This window comes from Lagopus leucura, unplaced genomic scaffold, assembly GCF_019238085.1.
Source record: "Lagopus leucura isolate 7727_CA_CO unplaced genomic scaffold, USGS_WTPT01 Super-Scaffold_100157, whole genome shotgun sequence".
NCBI classification, from domain to species: Eukaryota; Metazoa; Chordata; class Aves; order Galliformes; family Phasianidae; genus Lagopus; species Lagopus leucura.
Genome location: NW_024962334.1, coordinates 17,891,986 through 17,911,087, shown reverse-complemented (window position 1 = coordinate 17,911,087; position 19,102 = coordinate 17,891,986). Strand labels below are relative to the sequence as shown.

Below are 19,102 nucleotides of genomic sequence, written 5' to 3'. Positions count from 1 at the left end.
TATCAAAGCAGAGGCTATAGGCAAGGAAGAACATTGTCATAGACAAAGGAGAAATTGTGTATGCAGTAAATGTCAAGAGAAATTGTGGTTGCTATACTTCGATTGTTCCTGATTTTCCCTGTCCCTGATTTTCTGCTGGTCTATCCATCTAAATAACTACTGCTGTGGAACCCATTGTCCGTTGTTCCAGCTGTAGCTGGGAACTGCTTCCATTTCTCAGATTGTATAGAGGTGCATAAAGCCCCCTCCCTTTGCCCTGTGCCCGTGTGCTGGCCCAAGTGCCATTTGGCTGATGGTGAAAGTCAATCTTTCCTGCATCTGTTGGGCATGCTTGGGATCTTGGCAGTGGGGTCAGGGAACACCCCAGATCCACTCTCAGCGGCAGTCTGAAGAACAGGCTTCCAAAGGGAAAGGTGAGCTGGGAGCCAAGTTCAGCCTTTTGTCAGTCAGCTGGGGCTGAACAGTCCCAGGGAGGAAGATACTTCTTTCATTGTAATGCTGAATGGTGTGGTATTTTGGAGGAGGGGAGGCAGATGGTTTGAAAACTCCTTGTGATACCTCTGCTGAACTCCGTATCTCTCAGACTCGCAGGGAACAGCTTTGGATGTATCGATTAAGATGATTTATGAATGAAGTTGTCACAATTAAACACTAGGTGGCATATTTACTTAAGACTTTCCAGAGACTGTGCTACTGTGCCTTCCACAGTTGGCACTCGTTTGTGTTCATGGTCCGTGTGACGGCAGCAATATCCCAGAGCAGGCTCCTGGGAATGTGTCCTGGTGTGTCTCTTTTTAGCAACAGATTTTTGGCATGTTCTTAAAAAATGCAAGGCAAAGATGCAATTGCTTACTTCAGCCTCAAAATTATTCTTTAGTTTCAGAGTCACTTCTCTGTTAATTCTTAGGTTATTAAAGGTTGTGTGGTAAGATGTGGGTGTGCATGGTAATAGTCCTATGGAAGGCTCTACTCCCACAGGGACTGTGTAAATACTGACAGGGGTTAAAATGCGAGCACGTATGGTATGACTTGCTTATTTTACATGTCTGATAGACTGAATGTGGGAATGTTTAACGTGTTCCAAAAAATCAGATGAAGAAAACCTAACTTTTTTCCTTATGTGAATGCATAGCACAGCTTTTGCTCCCAGAGCTGGTATTTTAAGGTAATAGTGCCCAGTGGTTAGGGCTAACTAGTCAAAGACAGAACATATGCCTTTCTTCTGCCTGTGTGACACCTGTTAGGGCAGCCAGGCTGCAGTTTTCCATATGCTGCCACTTCTCCATCTGTGGGAGAGAACACAACAAGCTTTCAGAAATGCCTTTCTCACAGCCCATCCTTGAGAAATGCCGTTGCCACAGCCAGCACTGGAGCAAAGCACTTAGCCACTACCAAATGTACCATGTTTACTACATCTGCTCTAAAAATTCTTTGTTCTTCCTATTGATATTTTAAGACAGCTATATACTTTGGAGTAGCTGCAGATTCCTTGGAGTAAAGATAAACTTCTTTAGAAGTGCAGGAGTTATCTGGAGTGCTTTTTGCACAGGATGTTGCAGCTTTTCCTGTATCCACTACCAGCCTGGTTTCTGAGACCAGTGCCGTCGTCCATCACCCTGCCCTGTTGTAAGTCATGTATTGACCTCTGTTCATCGTGACTATTTATAGCTATTCAATTCCAGCTCTTACAAGCAAAATGGGAGCTAAATATGTGAGTCTGAACTGGAGCGTGTTCATTTTGCCAATGCCAAGGAGTGTGGGAAAATAGATCTTGCTGTGAGAGCAGAACTATGGAGGCAAATCCTTTTCTGTCAGACTGCCTGATGTTGACCGTACAACAGACAGGCAGTCCTGCTCACAGTGAAATGAAAGTCACGTTTCCCATCCCTTTTCTGTTCACTCTTCTCCCACAAGAAGCAGGCTGTAGCCATGGCATTATTTGATGGCAGGGAATGTGGTGGGGTAAAATCTGAACGTCTTACAGCTTCCTTTAGGATATGGAAAATGTGTCTGTGGCATCTATGCTCTGGCATCAGGAAAATCTGTTCAGGTTTGTTTTACAGAGATGAATCTATAACTATTCTCAGTAGTGTCTTCTGAGGTCCATACTCTGTAAGGGTTTTGAGTCTGTTATTTTGCCAGTCCACAAGAAAATACTGGTAGACTAGCACATCATTTGGACAGAGAAGTGATGTTTCCCCTATCTACTGCTGGGCTGTATTCTCAGGGCTGTGTTTTAAAATACAAGTAGATAAAGAGATAGAGATAGCTGGTCAACTCCAACCACCTCAAATGAATTAGTCCTACTTAGTTATGTATTTTAGGAAGTAGGGGAAAAATAATTTCCTTTGATTCCCCTCTTCCCCTGCCTTTGATTTGATTAATTCCATCTGGTCTATAATGCATTGCTGAATTTGTCAGGCCAAATGAATTTACAGGCAGTGCTTAAGGCACTTCCAGAATGGATGAAAATGAGGTATGTTGGCGGAGATTACAATCCAGCATAACACAGAAAGAGCTACCTGAAAGAATAGTATATTCCTATAGGGTTTGGATTTCTTTTTACTTCTCTATATTCAGCAAATAAATTTGTGCATAGACAATAAGGCTCAATAGTACCAACCTCATACTACTTTAAAAAATGCAAGTGCTGAACTCAGTAGCAGTATAACAAAGTATTTATTGCAACAGGAGAGAAGTGTTTTTCATGAGACTTCCTTTAGCAAAATTATACTAAAAATGGGGGTTGTCCCTGCGAAGCAGGTTTCAGCAGAGGAAGTGTATCTGTAATAGCTCATATGGGACTGCAGAGTGTTTTGGATTAGCTGTGCACCATGGGTAGTACTAGTTTTATCTTTTTATTGTTGTTTTGTTCACAGTTCTGTGTATTTTAAGATGCTATCCGTGGCCTTTGGGGGTATAATTACATTTTTTGCTTGATCTGTAATTTAGTAAGTGAAACAACAAGACAAAAGGTTATTTGGAATCAGAGCTGACAGCCAGGAGGGTGAAGTGCTGACATTAGTCTGCCTCCTGACAGGTCTATACCTCATGATTCGTCTGTGCATGTGTCTGTGATATATTTAAAAAGTGAGAAGCCTGGCAGAACGGATTCTCAGCCTACATAGAGGTGCAGGTAAATGGCACAATAATGAGCCTCCAACTGCCTGTTTTATTATCAGCGTGATGCCTTTTTCTTTGGCTCACTTTCACCAAACCTAATGAAAATAGTTGTCACAGACAACATCAGAGCATGGTTTTTTTGTTACCGCTGGAAAGTGTGTCATTGCTCTCCGTCCTTCTGCAATTTCATTCCATAAGTAGTGCATACTGTTGGACTTGAATCCCTATTGCTGAGTTGATGGTCTGTCCCTCTGATTTTATGTAGAGTGGTTTGTCCATCAGTGGTTCCGTTACTTGGTAAACTAGGAAAAATGAGAGTTGGTGTTGTGTTCTGCATTTACTAGCCAAAAGCACTGGATATCCTTCTCTATCTGCTATCCACCACTGTTATATTAAGTGCTATACCCACTGAGGAAATCTTTGTGTTCCAGCAGCTCATGAAGTCCTTTCTCATGGCAGAACAAAAATACACCAATAAAGAATTCAGGACACAGATGCTGATCTGTCTCTTTCTGATACTTATAAAAATGCATCCCTGGGGCACCTGTGGTAATTAAGGTTGGTTTGCAACTACATTTTCATGGTGGCCCGTTTGGACTACTAATACTGAGGCACAGTGTATTTTGTATATCTAACTTAAAAGTCATATTTTAAAAGAAAGACTCTAACAAGGGACTGCTAAGGAATGGCTATGACTGAGTTTAGAATCATTAAGGTGGGAAAAAAAAACACTAAGATCATTGAGTCCAACGATGCCCACTAACTGTGTCCCTCAGTGCCACATCCCCACAGTACTTGAACACCTCCTGGGGCAGTGATTCTACCACCTCCCTGGGCAGCCTGTGCCACAGTATCACCACTTCTTCCGAGAAGAAATTTTCTGATCTAACTTGAAGGTGCATTTTTTAAGGCACATTTGTTCTAGCAGAGCTGTTGGTGAAGGCTGGAGCTATACTCAAGCATGTGTCTGTGTACCAGAAGACAAGACTAGGCCAAAATTGGCATTGTGTTCAGAGCCTGTGCAGCGCTGCAGCCAGGCCTGAGATAAATACCAAACAGACAAGTCAGATCTCCAGCCACTTTTCTTTTAATCAGCATCTCTTTATTGATCTCAGTGGCAAATGCAGATAAGACAGCTACTGTGAAGAAACCATAGAGCCATGAGAGACTGAAAACACAGAATCAAGATTAAAAGCATTTTTAAAATTTGATGTTTTAAGTCATAAACTTTTTTCCTTGAAGGTCCTTCTGTGTGATAATTTGCCTTAAACATTTTTAAAGATGATGATTTAATAGCTTAGAGAATCAAATAAAAAATTGAAAGATTTTTTAATGTATTAACTTGAATTTTTAAATTCCTTACCTTTAATGACCCACTCAGATTCACAAAAGATAAAGATAAGCATATTGTTTGCATCTAACCATAGCAGTGCAGACACAGTGAGGCTTTGGGTGAGATGACAATGGGCAGTGAGGCAGAGACAAAGCCTGAGTTTGGACACCACTGGTTTGGGCTCTTGGCTCAGCCCACAGCTCCACAGGTGCCAATGCCCCAGCACTGAGAGGATTTCAACATGTGCTTAGAAAAGACTTCCTAAGCAAGGTGCCCCTTCTTCAGTTAAACACCTCACATTGCTCTATGACTCTTCTAACACCTCTTAAATAACGGTGCTTCAAACTCTACCTTCCTAAGCTTTGGGCTCTTCCTGTCAAACTAATTTTTTGCTCTATAGAGGACTATTTTTTTCCACTCAAAATCAAGCTTGAGAACTTTTGGTGACATAACAAAGAAGTCCAGGGAACTTGTTTCAGCAAAAGAGAATGTCTGAGCCAGAAGCTGATGAGAAAAGTATTAAAATAGTATCTAAAAGCATAAAAAATGTTAGTGTGGTTAGATCCCACAGCTTCCAAAGTCATCAACTGAAAGAAAGGAAGCATTACTGAATCTGATCCTGTAGCTGTGTAAGGAAGTGCATGTTCCATCCCACTAATCAATATTTATTTCTATTTTAAGTCTGCAACCGGCTTTCTAAAAATCTAGGTGTTGTGCTGTCACATCAGAAGAGATTCTGCTGTTCTGTTCAAGGGGAACAATAATAAAATGTAATGCAGTTACCTCCAGCTACCCCTCAGCCTCTTTCACCAGCCAGGAGGGGAAGGCAGTGATCTGTAACTATAACCTGCCTGAGCTTCTGAGCTGGTGAGTAACAGGAAAATACGAGGAACCAGCAGGAATTTAGAAAGCACCATATATTGAGTGCTTCAAACATACACCACCAGTTTGCCCCAGGGCAAGAGACATTGAGTTATTACTTTACCTGAAGGGAAATGAAGCAGTGCACCCTTGGAAGCTGCTAATTGCCTCCCTTCAGTGGAGGGGTACTCCAGCAGCAGGCCATTGCTGATATTCCGAGGAAGAAATTCAAGTGCCCTGGGAAGTGGCACTATCAAGCTCTGTCCTATCTCATCCTTTGCTTGTCCACTGGATGACCAAACTTGATAAAAATCATAGCTGTGTTGTGGTATCTAGCCTCATGCTGGGGAGCTGGTAGCACCAGCTCTTATTTACCACTCCTCCAGCTGGATATTTGTAAGTCTTTCCCACCCTTTTGATACCACCCTGAAGGACAGAAGTTCAGCCTCAGTCCCAGTTCTGCAGTGTGAATCTTTCAGGATGAAATCAGAAATAATTTTTGCAAGAACGGAAATGCAGATATACCAGATTCTCTTGCAAAGAGGAGCATGTAGGAGAAATGTAGGTTCCTATTGCTGCTACTGGGGAACAGAGCATTAGTAATTTCTTCTGACAAGTGACATCACTTCCAGAGGTGCAGTGAAGGGAAAAGCATCAAAAATACAAAACAAAGATCAATCCATTGACCACTTTTGGTTCTGTTAAATCCTCCTTTCTCTTAAAGGAGATAGACACATTTAAGTTGTAAATTATTGACAGATTTACAGAGAATGAACACAAATCGCTCTTTGTCTGTCTAAGAAACAAATTAAGATTTGGAAGCATTATTTTAAGGTCATGTTAAATATATCATTCTTACACTAATTTTTAAGTGATTCCACACCCTTAACATTTCTCTTTTTCTTTTTTTTTTTTAGAAAAAGATTTTATTTTTATTTTTTTTTTTTCAAACATATGTTAAGTTACACATATGCACAGGGAAAAAGCACTGGCGCTGTCATCATTACTCCTTTTCAACTTCACCAGCAAAGTCATCCAGGCTGATTGTGAAAAGCCCTCACTGAGGGCTATTTTAAAAAGTTTTACATCAGATGTGTTGCAATCTCAGCTTTTCCCTTGTTAGGAAGACATTACATGCTGGGCCATAGCAAGATTTATCAAAGCAACATCAGAACAGACCATCTATACAAGGGTTCTCAGCACTGTGAGTCAGCCCTTTGTTACCTAGGAGGCTTCAACCTAAGACAAACTGGGAATGGGGTTTTTCCACCAGGATCTGAAGAGATGGATGCCCAGGGGGGCATAAGCCATTCCAACTGCGTTGTTGGATCTTCCTCCTTGTACCTGAGGCTTGCAAGGAGGCATGCCTGGCTGTTCTTCTGCTTGTAGCTTGTTTGGAAGAGAGGAATGGGAGCAAGATGGGAAATAACAGTTATCCAGAGGAAAAAAAAAGCCAATTCTAAACTGCTCTTTGAAAAAAGAAAAGAAAAACACACCTGTTCCCCAGGAGCTGGAGAGATTAGCATGCCAGGAAACACAGGGTGCTTTGTGGAGAAGGGCTTTTCCTCACAGCTGCCCTTGGTGCACAGACACGACCCTCTGAGATCTGCCTCTGGGCTGCACTCCACAAAGCCAATTCCCACAGCTTCTTCTCTGCCCTCCTCGTTCACTGGCAGCAATTAACTGCCCTGGGTCAGGCCCCAACATTTCAGATCCCACAGGTTGGGTCCTGCTTTTGGATGCTGCCTGACAAGCGTTCAGTTGTTGCTCTGAGAGATCTTGGGAGAAGTGACATAGAAGGTGTTCTGCCCAGTCTTCTGTGGGAGAGCAACACGTTGCAAATGTATTTGATAAATAAAGTTACCTTCCAAAAGTATCCCCCAGCAGGGACTTTGCCCAAGTAGTCTTCAAAAATTTAAGAAGAGGGATCTACTTTGGGTAAAGTTCACATGAGAAATTAACAGACATTTTTCCAATCTGGTACACTGGAATACCTCCCCCTCACACTGTGGTTTTCCTTCAGTCAATTTTTATCTTTTATTTAAACTATTGTCCAGAAAAATCACCCACCTACACCACCTTTATTTTTGTTCATTATTTCCCCTTGCCTTCCCAGGACAAGAAAAAGTCTTTCTTTTGGCTTGTTCCCACTTTATGCTTCAGAAACCCCAGCACAGATACCCTGGTTTCTACCTATGGAGCATCAACACAGCAGAGGAAAACAGTCACCTTCTTCCACAGCACAGAAGATGCAAGAAGGACCAGCAGCAAGGGGGTTAAAAGGAGTCCCATAGCAAAAATTTGTAATGCCTTGAAATTTTAAGTACTATAACTCACAAATCCCCATGAGAATAAAACTCTTAAGTCCAGTTATTTCTGGTTGACACGCAATACTTGGGGCCAGTTATACAGGGTGTTTTTTCCTGTGAACAGAGGAATTGGTGATGCCTGGTTCCCTATTGATTTGTGCTCTCTTTCTGTGCACTCCTCACTTTGTTAAGCCCAGCAATCCCTCCAGACCTTTTGCCACATCTCTCCCTCACCCATTTCTCTCTTCCTCCAACATCTCCTTTTTACTGCTTGCCAAGGAGGCAGCAGTGCCAGGACTCCTCAGCCCACACACACTGCTGAACTGCACTTGCCTCTATCCAGCTACCAAGTTTTGTGACACTCAGACATATATTCTTCCATCAACATTGCAACATGCCAGCTTATTATATCCCACAGAATGAATTCAAGTGGTTTTAAAAATAAAATCCCAAATTTGGCCTTGCCTTGACTGCTGTAGCTGGTGACCATTTGAAACCTGTCTGAAACAGAGAGATGGGTGCAGGGAGGGGGTGATGTTTCTGTATAGGATGGAGAAAAGGGATTTTGTTGTGTAGCTATTTTTAATGCTTGAGAAATACATCGCTCACGGCCTTCTCCCTTTTCAAAGAGGCTGAAGAGAGAAGAATAATTGGTGCTGTCTTGAACACCCAAGAATAGCAGTTTTGGATGTAGTCAAGTGTCCTTACCTCTAGCTAGATAGGTTGAAATGGATGAAGTCTCTTACCTTGACCTGCTAGAGCAGAGGCACCTGACATACTGCCCTTTTTAACCTCCATTGCACAAAATGAGAACTCTAGAACCAGGAGCACCACGCTTCCACCATCCAGTTAGGTTCCTGGCTGAAGAACACCCACAGAGCCCTCACTGTGATAGGAAAAAAGGACCTTGTATAATAAATCAATATACAGATGTTGTAATTAAGAAATATATTAAAAAGCTCAGCTAAACAAGTTAACACACTAAAGAAGAGCAGATGGAAAGCTTACCTTTGTCTTAGGGCTCACTGAGAAGACTCCAAGAGGAGCAATCTCCAAAAGAGATCCTTCCCTAGGGGCAGTCAGCTCTTAAATGGGTCTAGGAGAGGTGGAGCAAGGCTCCACCCCTACAGGTAGCACAGGTGAATTGCCTTCACCTGTGCTCCCAGGGCTGATTCATTGCTCACCTCAGGTGGTCAATGAGAGGTTCTGGCTGTGATTCAGCAGTTCCCATACAGGCCTCCAGAGAGAGTCCTGTATTTTTATCTGAATAGACTCTCTACAATTCAGGACAATATGTTTCAAGCTCATTTGCAACATCTATTTTCCATGACTTTTCTCAGAGTTATGTGTGCTTAGCATTACTAAAAAATCTTCTCGCAAAAATAAATGCATCATGTGGTCTCTTCTGGTTTGGTTTAACTCTTCAAGCAGGCAGCTTCTGAAAGTCCTCCATTTTTCTGACTACTCCAGTTCCAAGAAAGATTGAGTTTGCTTTGCTTCTTCAATGAGACTCATTCCAGTGAACTGCTGTCTTGGATGTGCGGAGGGATAAATGCCTGATTTTCTCCTTTTGAAAAGGCCAAGAGAAAAAAAAAAAAAAAGGCTTGCACTTCTGCTCAGCTGTTTGGCTGGGAGGTTTCCATATCATATGTCACACTGGCTTTTCTTCTCCAGAAAACTGCACATATGAGACTGAGGGGAAGTACAGGGTTCTGACAGCATTTAGAAGATTCCAGCTAATTGAGTTCACTGGGAATTTTTCTACACAGCATTTTTTCTTTTGAAAAATGCCAGGTCCATGTGGAGGAGGGTCAGTTCCAACAAATAATTCACTTTAACAGAGATAGTTTGAAGGAGCTGAAGTTGAAGGGGCCGGGCTCCAGTTAGTGCCTGGCATGGTGGTGTCTGTACCCCGTGACCTTATAGGGCTCAAAAATTCTGTATAGGAAATCCCATCATTCCACTGTTGTCAGCAAGTAATTAGGAAAATCAAAGTGTTATTGCGTGCTCTTCTGTGACTAACCTGGGCACTAAGTTATAATCTGCTTCTAGGAAGGGGCTTTTTTTAAGGGCGTGTAGTGACAGGACGAGGAGAACTGGTTTTAAACTGGAACAGGATAGATTTAGACTAGATATTAGGAAGAAATTCTTTACTATGAGGGTGGTGAGACACTTGGAACAGGTTGCACAGCGAGGCTGTGGATGCCCACTCCTTGGAAGCATGCAGGACCATGCTGGATGGGGCTTTGAGCAGCCTGATCTAGAGGGAGATATCCCTGCCTATAGCAGGGGGTTGGAACTAGATGATTTAAAGGTCCCTTCCAACCCAAACCACTCCATGATTCTCTGATTTTTGTTGTTTGGTTTATAAGCTTTGGTCCAGCCTTGGGCAATAAACTGTTTTCAGGGTTGCCCGCGTCGGTCTTTTAGCCTGGGGAAAGGAGTTCATATATCTCCAATAGTAAGAAAAAATGACTAGGGGAGAGAGAGACATCATTAAAAGAGCTTTAAAGTGCAAAATTAAGTATTTGGAAGTCAGGGAACACCAAACAGGGGGTCATCAGCACAACCCCAGTTGTACGCTTAAGTGATTGGTAAAATTTTTAGTTATGTGATCCCAATTTTTTTCTGGGGGGCTCCTGCCTCACTCACTGCACTGAAGAAACTTTGTTCAGTTGAAGAAGCATGGTTGCATAGTTAGAAGCATTGTTGTCCACAAATTGGATTTGGGTGGTTAAAACCAAAGAGAATGTCCAAATTTTGCCTTTCTCTGAAAGCCACAGCTATAGTTGACTACAATTTCTACTATTTTCATTTTTTGATGACTGTTAAGTCATGGCTGTGGGTGAGGGGGTGGCTGTGGTTAAGTATCTTTTCCTTGCTATTTATGGAAATGGAAGGCATGTGATGAAAAGGAAGAAGAAAGAAGTCTACTACAGCGATGAAATTTGTTGAAAGTTGCACCATGGGCTGGATTGCATCCCTGCCCAGAGCTCTCACTTGCTGTTGGCAAGCAGCTCGAACATGTTCAGAGGTTAATGAGGCTACTTCTGCTGCTGAGTGCACAAATTAGATTCTGCTGAAGTATTGAGTAAATGCAGGTGAAACTAATGGGATCTGTTCTCTGAGTATAGAAAATAGTACAGCGTATTAAATGTTATTAAAAAATGCAAGCTGCCACTACAATTAGGTACCAAAGAAGAGGAAAGATTAATATAATGAGTCAGCCTCTTGTCAATGAAATGGAAATAATACCAGCCTTTCTTCTCACTGTGATTTGGGGGAAATTATTGTGCAGCATTCAGACAACACAGCATCCCATTCCCCAGTGAGCCAGGAGTGAGGGAGTGGAACGAGTGTTAAAGATTCAGAGAACTTGAGAGGAATGTGCCTTATGTGAGCTGGCTCGGAGGAGAATAATCTGTGCTCATGTAAACACAGACGGCATCATATGACTTCAAGGGTCAGAGCTCAGCCTGAATTAAGATAGAGCTCTCTTTTTTGATATTTAGCATTCAGAAGATGAAAGAAGCATTGCCCTAGAAAAATCAGTTTTTAAATTCTGCTGGATCCTGGGATTTCTCTTTAGAAGTAAATTAGGACATTCTTTTCTTTGCACTTCAAAGATTTACGTGCATGACAGTGAGTAATCATCTGTTCTCTAAGTGCTAGTCAGCACGATGGAAAATGAGCCATGAGCTTGTCCCATAAAGTCCTGGGAAGAAACAAATAAAACAAGTGACGCAGGGAGGGTTTGCCTTCTTTATGTGGCTAAATAAAGCATTTCTTACCAGAAAGGATAAGGCAGTAGTCTGCCAGCTTTGTGGCTGATGCAAGCAGAATTTTTAGTCACAATATTTTAACAGAAACGAAAGCAAATGAATCAGAACAGCTTTTCCAGAAAGTGCTGGAGAAGACTTTCTCCCAAGGCCACACTTAATCCCTCAGTTGTCACTTGCTTTCCATCACCCAGAAGCAGGTCTCTGCTCATCTCACAGGTATCCTGAGGATTACTAGTAATACTTTCTTTTCTTGTTGCTATCTATTTTCTGTAAAAGCACCCATGTGGAATAGGCACTTTATGGACAAATAAGGAAGCAAGTTACTATTCCTAGAAACTTGTGATCAGTAGGGCTTTGCCTGACATTGTGTAGGGTGAGCATCTCTGGACTGCGTTTATGTATACTTTACTTGTAATGATTTAGCTTGTGTGCCTGGCTGTAATGACTCTTATTTCACAAAACCTGGAAGTGCAGTAGGTGATCCACAGCAGAACCTAAGCTATAGGTTGGAACAATACATCAAGAAAAACAAAAAGAGTGGGTTCAGGTCTGTCTGGCCTGGTGCTTTTTCTTCCAGTTCACACTCTGAAACCCATCCATCTCAGAAACTGAGCCAAGTGGGTGTTGCCATAGACTGCCCAACGTGTATGTTAGAAGGAAACAGGAGAAACCAAGTTCTCAGTGTTGACAGAGAAATCGCTGGGAAGAGATGAATCCTGAGGAGTTCCAGTTCGAAGCCAGAGTCAAAATATTGTAGCTGGCTTTCCTAAAGCATCAGTGTGCTCAGAAAACAAAGAAGGGGAGGGGTGTGTGCAGCAGGGGCAGTAGCAGGGCCTGCAGCAAGACATTGGGTGCTCTGAGCATCCTGGCCCCAAAGAGACTGCTGCTGCCACCTGTGTCATGCAGACCACTGGTGAGTGGACCCCAGGTTTGAGCTTCAGCAAAAAGCATGGAGGTATTTCATCCTGAAGGTGGTATTGCAAGGAAGTCTTCTGCAAAATTAATGGCCTCATTGTCATCTTAACTGTGTAAAGCACTGCAGTCCTATCCCTGATGGCTGAGAAGGAATGCTGGCTCAAATAACTTTGCTAATCACTGATATCATATTAGGGGAAGGTGATTTATCTTCCCTCAGTAAGTAGTTTGGGTTCTTACATAGCAAGCACACTTACTGACAGTCAGTGTACACAACTGCTCAAGATAGAGAGCCTTTTTAATAGTACACAGTCTAACATGTTCTTTTTTCAACAGTAACATTTGAAAGGCATGCAGGAAGATGGACAGGTGGTGCTTTTGACTTGAAATAAGAGCTTTCCTATTTTGATTTTGCTCTGAGCTTAGGCCTGTATAAGAGGAATTGTGCAATCTTTCTAACTACTGTACTTTTTCCCAGTATATCCACTACTACAAAAAGCAGTAGTGTGGGACTGTAATATCCAAAAGAGTAATTCTGCACTTCCAAGTATTTGCATTTTTCTAATGAAATATCCTGACAGTTATATTTTACCTGTATGCGATTTATTTTCTCTGATTTAGAGACAGACTTCGGGTACATGAGTGTGGTGTTTACCATGCATGGCTCCATGTTTCTTGCCTGTAATACATTTTTCAAATACGCCTAACTACTTAAATTTAAATATGGGGATGCTTATATATTGATATGCGTATTATATGTCTATATACTATGTGTGAATAGCATATCAAAAGACATATACATATGCAGATATACCGAAGATAAATAGTGCAATGTTGTAGCATGTGAATATAATAGATTCATAAATATGAAATACTCCCTCTATTCTTTGTTTTCTATGCAAAGTTATGGTCCATCAAATAGATTAAAGCCTGTGGCTGCTGCATAGTAAAGCAGGCAGCTGCTTGATATTTATTTTTATCTTCAATGCTGAAAAAGTAGACGCACTGCTCATTAAATTAGTCTTGGTTCTTCCAGTAATCACAGCGTATCTCCTTCGGCAGAGGTCCAGGTTAGAGATATTTGGATTTTCTCCAGCAACACCTAGTTTTTATTTCTTATTTTTCAGAAAGTGTATATCCGAGCCCAAAAATGTTTCGTTAAAAAGAAATAAAATGCTTTACTGACTGTGTATTCACACATCACATCTATGTCCTCAGCACTCACACCTCAACATGTCCTTGGATTTCTTTGGGTGTCCCCAGCCTTAGTATAATCTGCCTGATAGATTGGCTAATTATGCTGGAAGTTAATGATCCTCGGCCCTTAGACAGCCTGCTATTGAGCTGGGAAACCAAAAACAGCCCCCTGGCTAGCTGGCAGATCTTCCCCAGACACAGAAGATCTGAAACACTGTCATTTTCCCCAGAAAATTACTCTCACCAAATGCCAACTGGTTCTTGGGGGCTTTAAAATTTGAGCAAAAAAACCCAAGAAGTATTACACAGAACAAATACCTTTCTTTACAGAGAAATCTAGTCCACATACACTCTTTAATAAATCATCACATTAATCCACACACCTTTTTCTTAATATGTGCCTCTTTCCTATTATGTCCATGGAATGACAGACTCTACACACACGCACATATATAGAATTAGACAAAATATATTGCCTATAAGTAGGTAGTTCTTGTTGTGCCCAGAAGGGCAGTGCTGGAATTCTTCAGATAGTTCTTAACTATGCTGTATCTTGGCTCCTAAATACTTTGGTCTATTTATAACTTTAGGAAGTTATTTTAAAGATGTGTTTTAATGGAAAGTCTAACTGGGGCTTGTTTTGAACAAAAGTATTTGTAATTTTTCAGTAGATGTTTTAAAAATATTTTCTCTTTGTACAAATTGGTCTGGTTGGGTGTATGTTTTGGACTTGCTACAGCGAAAGTTGTTTTCAGACTGGTGTAGGGTAGAAATTACAAAATGAAGTATCTGGATGTATGACAGTATAAACGATAATATTCAAGGAAAGCTCTAGGTTCTGACAAATGTTGAATAAACTGTGTCCTTATATGCATTCATCTCTTGAACTTGTGCCAGTTTGCTCTCTGAAGAAGCAGGGGAGCGGTTATTCTGGGCAAAACGGGGAAAAAAAAACTGTAAAAGTGTGTTCTTAGTGGACTGGAAGGAGGTTTCCACTTCCTTCTTCCTCTTTGTTTGCATGTTTATCAGAAATTCAGCATTTAACCAAAGGAGAGCTGTGAGCCTGAATACTTAGGGTGTAATATATAGTGCACTTTTAAAGCACTCTGGGGATTTATTGTTGGGTCCTTGTTCCAATATTTGCAAATTCTTCTTTGCAGCCTTAAAAATGAATGTCTTTGTCTGTTGTGATTATGTCCCATTTCTTACACAGGAAAAAAGGACTTGTTATGAAGGTGGGGCAGCTTTCTAGACTGTACGCTCTTCAGGGCAGGGATTGATCTTTTCCTCTTTGTTTGCACAGCATCTCTGTTGTCAGGACCTGGCCGAATGCTCAGGCTCCTGTGCACTATTGCAAGGCAATAATAAACTTATGAAAAACAAAGAGTCTGTTCAGTCAATGGGAGTTTTACCTAAGTAGGAACGTAGGGAAATGAGGTGCTAAAGTCAGTGCTGTCCATTTTGTGCTATTTAACATACAGTAACAACTTAAAACAGTAAGTTTTATGAATTAGCCACGCTGACTTCAGAAGATTTGATGATAAATATAATGACATTTCTTGCTAACAACAAATAGTAATATTGTGCAGATTTACCAAAGAGAAATGCTTCTTATTTTGTAACCTCACCATTTAAAATAAAATCAAATTCAGTAGGAATCCTGCCAGTATAAATCACTGTAAGTTGCAGAATTGCTAAGGCATACATGGAAGTACTTCAGCAAATCCAGACTGCCTAATCATTCAGTTCACTACACGAATTACCACAGTTAACCATAGAGGACATTTCATTTTTCTAAAAAAAATGTTTCTTTAGGCAATGAGTTAACATAAATTACAAGTTTGAGACATCTTAGGGAGTAAAAATGAAATGTGAAATTAGCTCAGTATTTTTCTCGTTTGATGCTTCATGCAGTTGTGAGAGGAGAATCATCTCAGTTGAATATGAGCAAGAAATGACTGGAATATTGATAATATAAATGGCTAAAGCGAAACTGCTTTGAAAACAGTGGCCCAGATGTGTTCAGTAGGATAGATGGCCCACATCAAGCATTAGACAGGCAATTACACAAGGGCAGGAATCAGAAGCTGAATAATAATACACAGGGTCGAAGCTGTCACTATGAGGAAGCAGAGACCCCTGGCTAGAGCTGGGACCAAACCACAGCAGAATGATGTTGCAGAATGTTCACTGAATTCTTCAAGGGGAACATTCATTGTTCATCAGCAAGCCATAACAGTAATGCTGCTCTGAGTTATACCTTGGGAGGAAGAGTGTTTTAAACAGAAGCTCTGGCTGCTCTGAAGAGCTTCCTGGTTGCCCAGCTGATGTTTTTCTGCTAAGTCACAGCCATGGAAAAGCTACCAGACTCTATAGAATTCTTTCTCACCTGCAGCATTAACGTCCCATGATATTGTTCTCTGCTGAACTGTGGAGCTAATCACCTTGTCCTGGCTTGATCCTAGCTCTTTGGATCTCATTTGGTGGTGAGCACCTACTATGGTTTTTAAGAAATGACACCTCCCATCATCTCACTCCCTTGGCAGTCAGTGTGTCAAAACCTGGTTCCTGGGTGTAGGTAGCTGGCACCTGGATGGTTCCTAACTTTTCCCCCTGTCAGAAATCATGTACTTATTTCATGCTGCTGATACCTTTGCTGATCATTGTGAACAGCTCGAGGGATGGCTATAATTGCTTTTTAGTGCCCTTGTCATTAGCTGGGAGAAAGCACTGGACCAGTGCTCATGAATATCCTCAATTACATTGACAGTGGGATTGAGGCATCCTAAGCAAGTTTGTGGGTGACACCAAGCTGTGTGGTGCAGTTGACACACCTGAGGGACAAAAAAAAAGCCATTCAGAGAGACCTAGACAGGTTTGAGCAGTGGGCCCAGGTGAACCTCATGACATTCAACAAATCCAAGTACAAGGTCTTGCACCTAGATCATGGCATCAGTACAAGAGGGAGGTGTAAGAATAGAGCACAGTAAAAAAGGATCTGCCAAAGGGTATCTGGAGGTACTAGGGTATGGCAGATAGACATGAGCCAGTACTGTGCCCCTGCAGCCCAGAAAGCCAACCATTTCCTGAGCTGCATCAAAAGCAGCATGGTCAGCACTGTAAGGGAAGTGATCCTACCCCTCAGCTCTACGCTGGTGAGACCTCACCTGGAGTACTGCGTCCAGATGTGGAGTCTGCAGCACAGGAGAGACATGGACCTGTTGGAGCACATCCAGAAGAGGGCCACAAAAGTGGTCCAAGGGATGGAACAATTCCTCTGAGATTACAGGCTGAGACAGCTGGGACTTTTCAGCCTGGAGAAGAGAAAGTTCCTGGGAGACCTGAGATTGGCCTTTCGGTATCTAAAGGGAGGGCTGTAAGAAAGAAAGGGACTTTTCAGCAGGATCTGTTCTGACAAGAGAAGGGGAAATGGTTTAAAATGAAAAGTGAGGAGATTCAGATTGGATATAAGGAAGAAGTTTTTTACAGTAAGGATGGTGAAGTAGAATAGGTTACCCAGAGAGGTGGTGGATGTCTCATCCCTGGAGACATCCAAGGTCAGGCTGGATAGGACTCTGAAAAACTTTATCTCACTGTAGATGTACCTGTTCATTGCAAGGGAATTAGACTAGATGACTTGTAAGGATACCTTCCAATGCAAATGATTCTATGATTTTATGATTTCTAGTTGTTGCTTCTTTGTCCCAGGCACCCTTGGATAGATGTTCCCCCTTGCCTCTTCCCTGCACAGTTCATGTCATGTGAAGCACTTTATCTTGCCAGGTGCCATGGATTTATGTCACGTGGGTAGCAGCAGCAAGGTGCAAATCAATGTTTTTGAAACAATGTCAATAGTCACCAGCTAACCCTGCTGAGCAACCCAGAAGATGACTCTGCTGCCTTCATCAAAACCCTGATTCCCAACAGCTCTAGCTCAGCTGGAATTGAAGCTGAGAGACCTGGAGCAATCTGGAAGTCTGCAGGGGATTGTAACTAGACCAGGGGAATTGCCTTGTGTTTGTTACTGAAGCTGAGGATGTTGCTGCTCTTTGACATTTACATGCAGTTGTATCTAGTAAGGGGTTTATTTTATTATTATTTTAACCTACATCTAACTGGTGACTGCAGTGGTTTTTCTTAGAAGCAGACATTGCCTTCACAATCAGTCCCATTACTACTACTTAGCTGCACATACCGCTGCTCCTTTAGAGCAAACTAGAAACTGATGGTAGAGCAGCAGACTCTTCAGTGGATCGTGCTTTGAGGAGCATGTGGCACATGCACTGTAAGGCACATCTTACCTGTTAATTCTCAAACAAATTTAAGATGTTGCATTCTGACCAGTGAAGGTCTATGCGATATATGATTTGCTTGCAAAGATAACCTTTCTCATTGCAGCGTTTTGCCACTGCTGAAGTTAATGAAGAAGATTGGTTAGAAAGCAAAAAGGTCCCCCAGTGGGAAGGGCTCATTCTACACATCACAAAAGAATCCAAGTCTGTTGCCCTGCAAAGTACTATCACTTCACCATACAGCAGGGAAGGCTGTGAGAATGGTGTGTGAATGAAATGTGGAGCACAAGCAAAACAAAAGCAACTGGCTTTTTTTCTATGCCAGTCTTGTAATTATGTTAAATTACTAAGAGCCCATGTTGGCAAGTTGCAAAGAAAAGCTATAAATTACAAACAAAACAAGGGCAGGAGGTAATCATGATGATGCTGATAGAAGATGGCAGTTTATTTAATGAAATCTCCCTGTATTACAGCAATCATAAGCTGACTTGTTAAACGTCTTAAAGCAAATTAGATGTACTACCTAAAGTCATGTGCATGGAGCTATGGTTTTCTTTCAGTGCATCAAAGCCTTACTTTAGTTTTTGTCTTATGCTCTGGAAAGTAATTTGTGTAAACACGAGGTTTAAAATGCGGCATTGTCTGCTCCTTGCTAAGTAAATCCTTCATTAACGCTGTGTATATTAAGTGCATCTCCGCTCCATCAGGGCTGAAGCGCAATGTTTTCAAGCAGCTGAGTCTCTCCAGGGCATTCCTTAGGGGCAATCCTCTTGAATGAGCCTGTGCAAGGATATGGCCATGGCATGGCTCCTTTCTATGCTGTCTGGATCAATGCCGTCTTTCACTTGAGAGCAAAAATGAAAGTAGAAATCAGTCATTGGTAACACCAGTCTGCTGAATACACAAATCTTCTGTTTTTTCCATTTCAACTATGAGAAACTGTGTTCTTTTCTGCTTAAAATGATAAAGTATTTAGAGATGTGTCTTTTGTTTTAGTAGCAGAAAAGCTATTCATGGTGAGGCTGGGGCTGTCACTCCAGATTAACGGTGCACTGGAGACCAGCAGATAAACAGAAAGAAAAGGATGCAAAGATGCAAAGCCCCCATGTGTCTGCCTTGAGCTCGTACAGGGGAATACAGCCCTGCCTTGGGGGGGGACCGCCTTTGAGACTCACATTTTATCAGAATGCTGTAGTGAAGGTTTATAGTAGTAATGGAGGATACCTACACATTTATTTTTACTTTGCTCTGAATTGTGATAAAAGTAAAAGCCTCAGCTTTTTATGAACT

General features: G+C 41.7%; 1 protein-coding gene and 1 long non-coding RNA gene across 2 annotated transcripts in view; one reads left to right on the top strand and one right to left on the bottom strand.

Moving 5' to 3' along the window:
• Positions 1 to 19,102, top strand: part of CHN2 (chimerin 2) — a 159,134-nt gene that overhangs the window by 102,487 nt on the left and 37,545 nt on the right. The gene's annotated exons all lie outside the window — the stretch shown is intronic.
• LOC122189567 lies at positions 6,263 to 8,511 on the bottom strand. The gene is made up of 3 exons (XR_006181858.1): positions 8,373 to 8,511; positions 6,814 to 7,134; positions 6,263 to 6,706 (listed from the first exon to the last, which is right to left on the bottom strand). It is a non-coding gene; the product is annotated as an uncharacterized LOC122189567 (long non-coding RNA).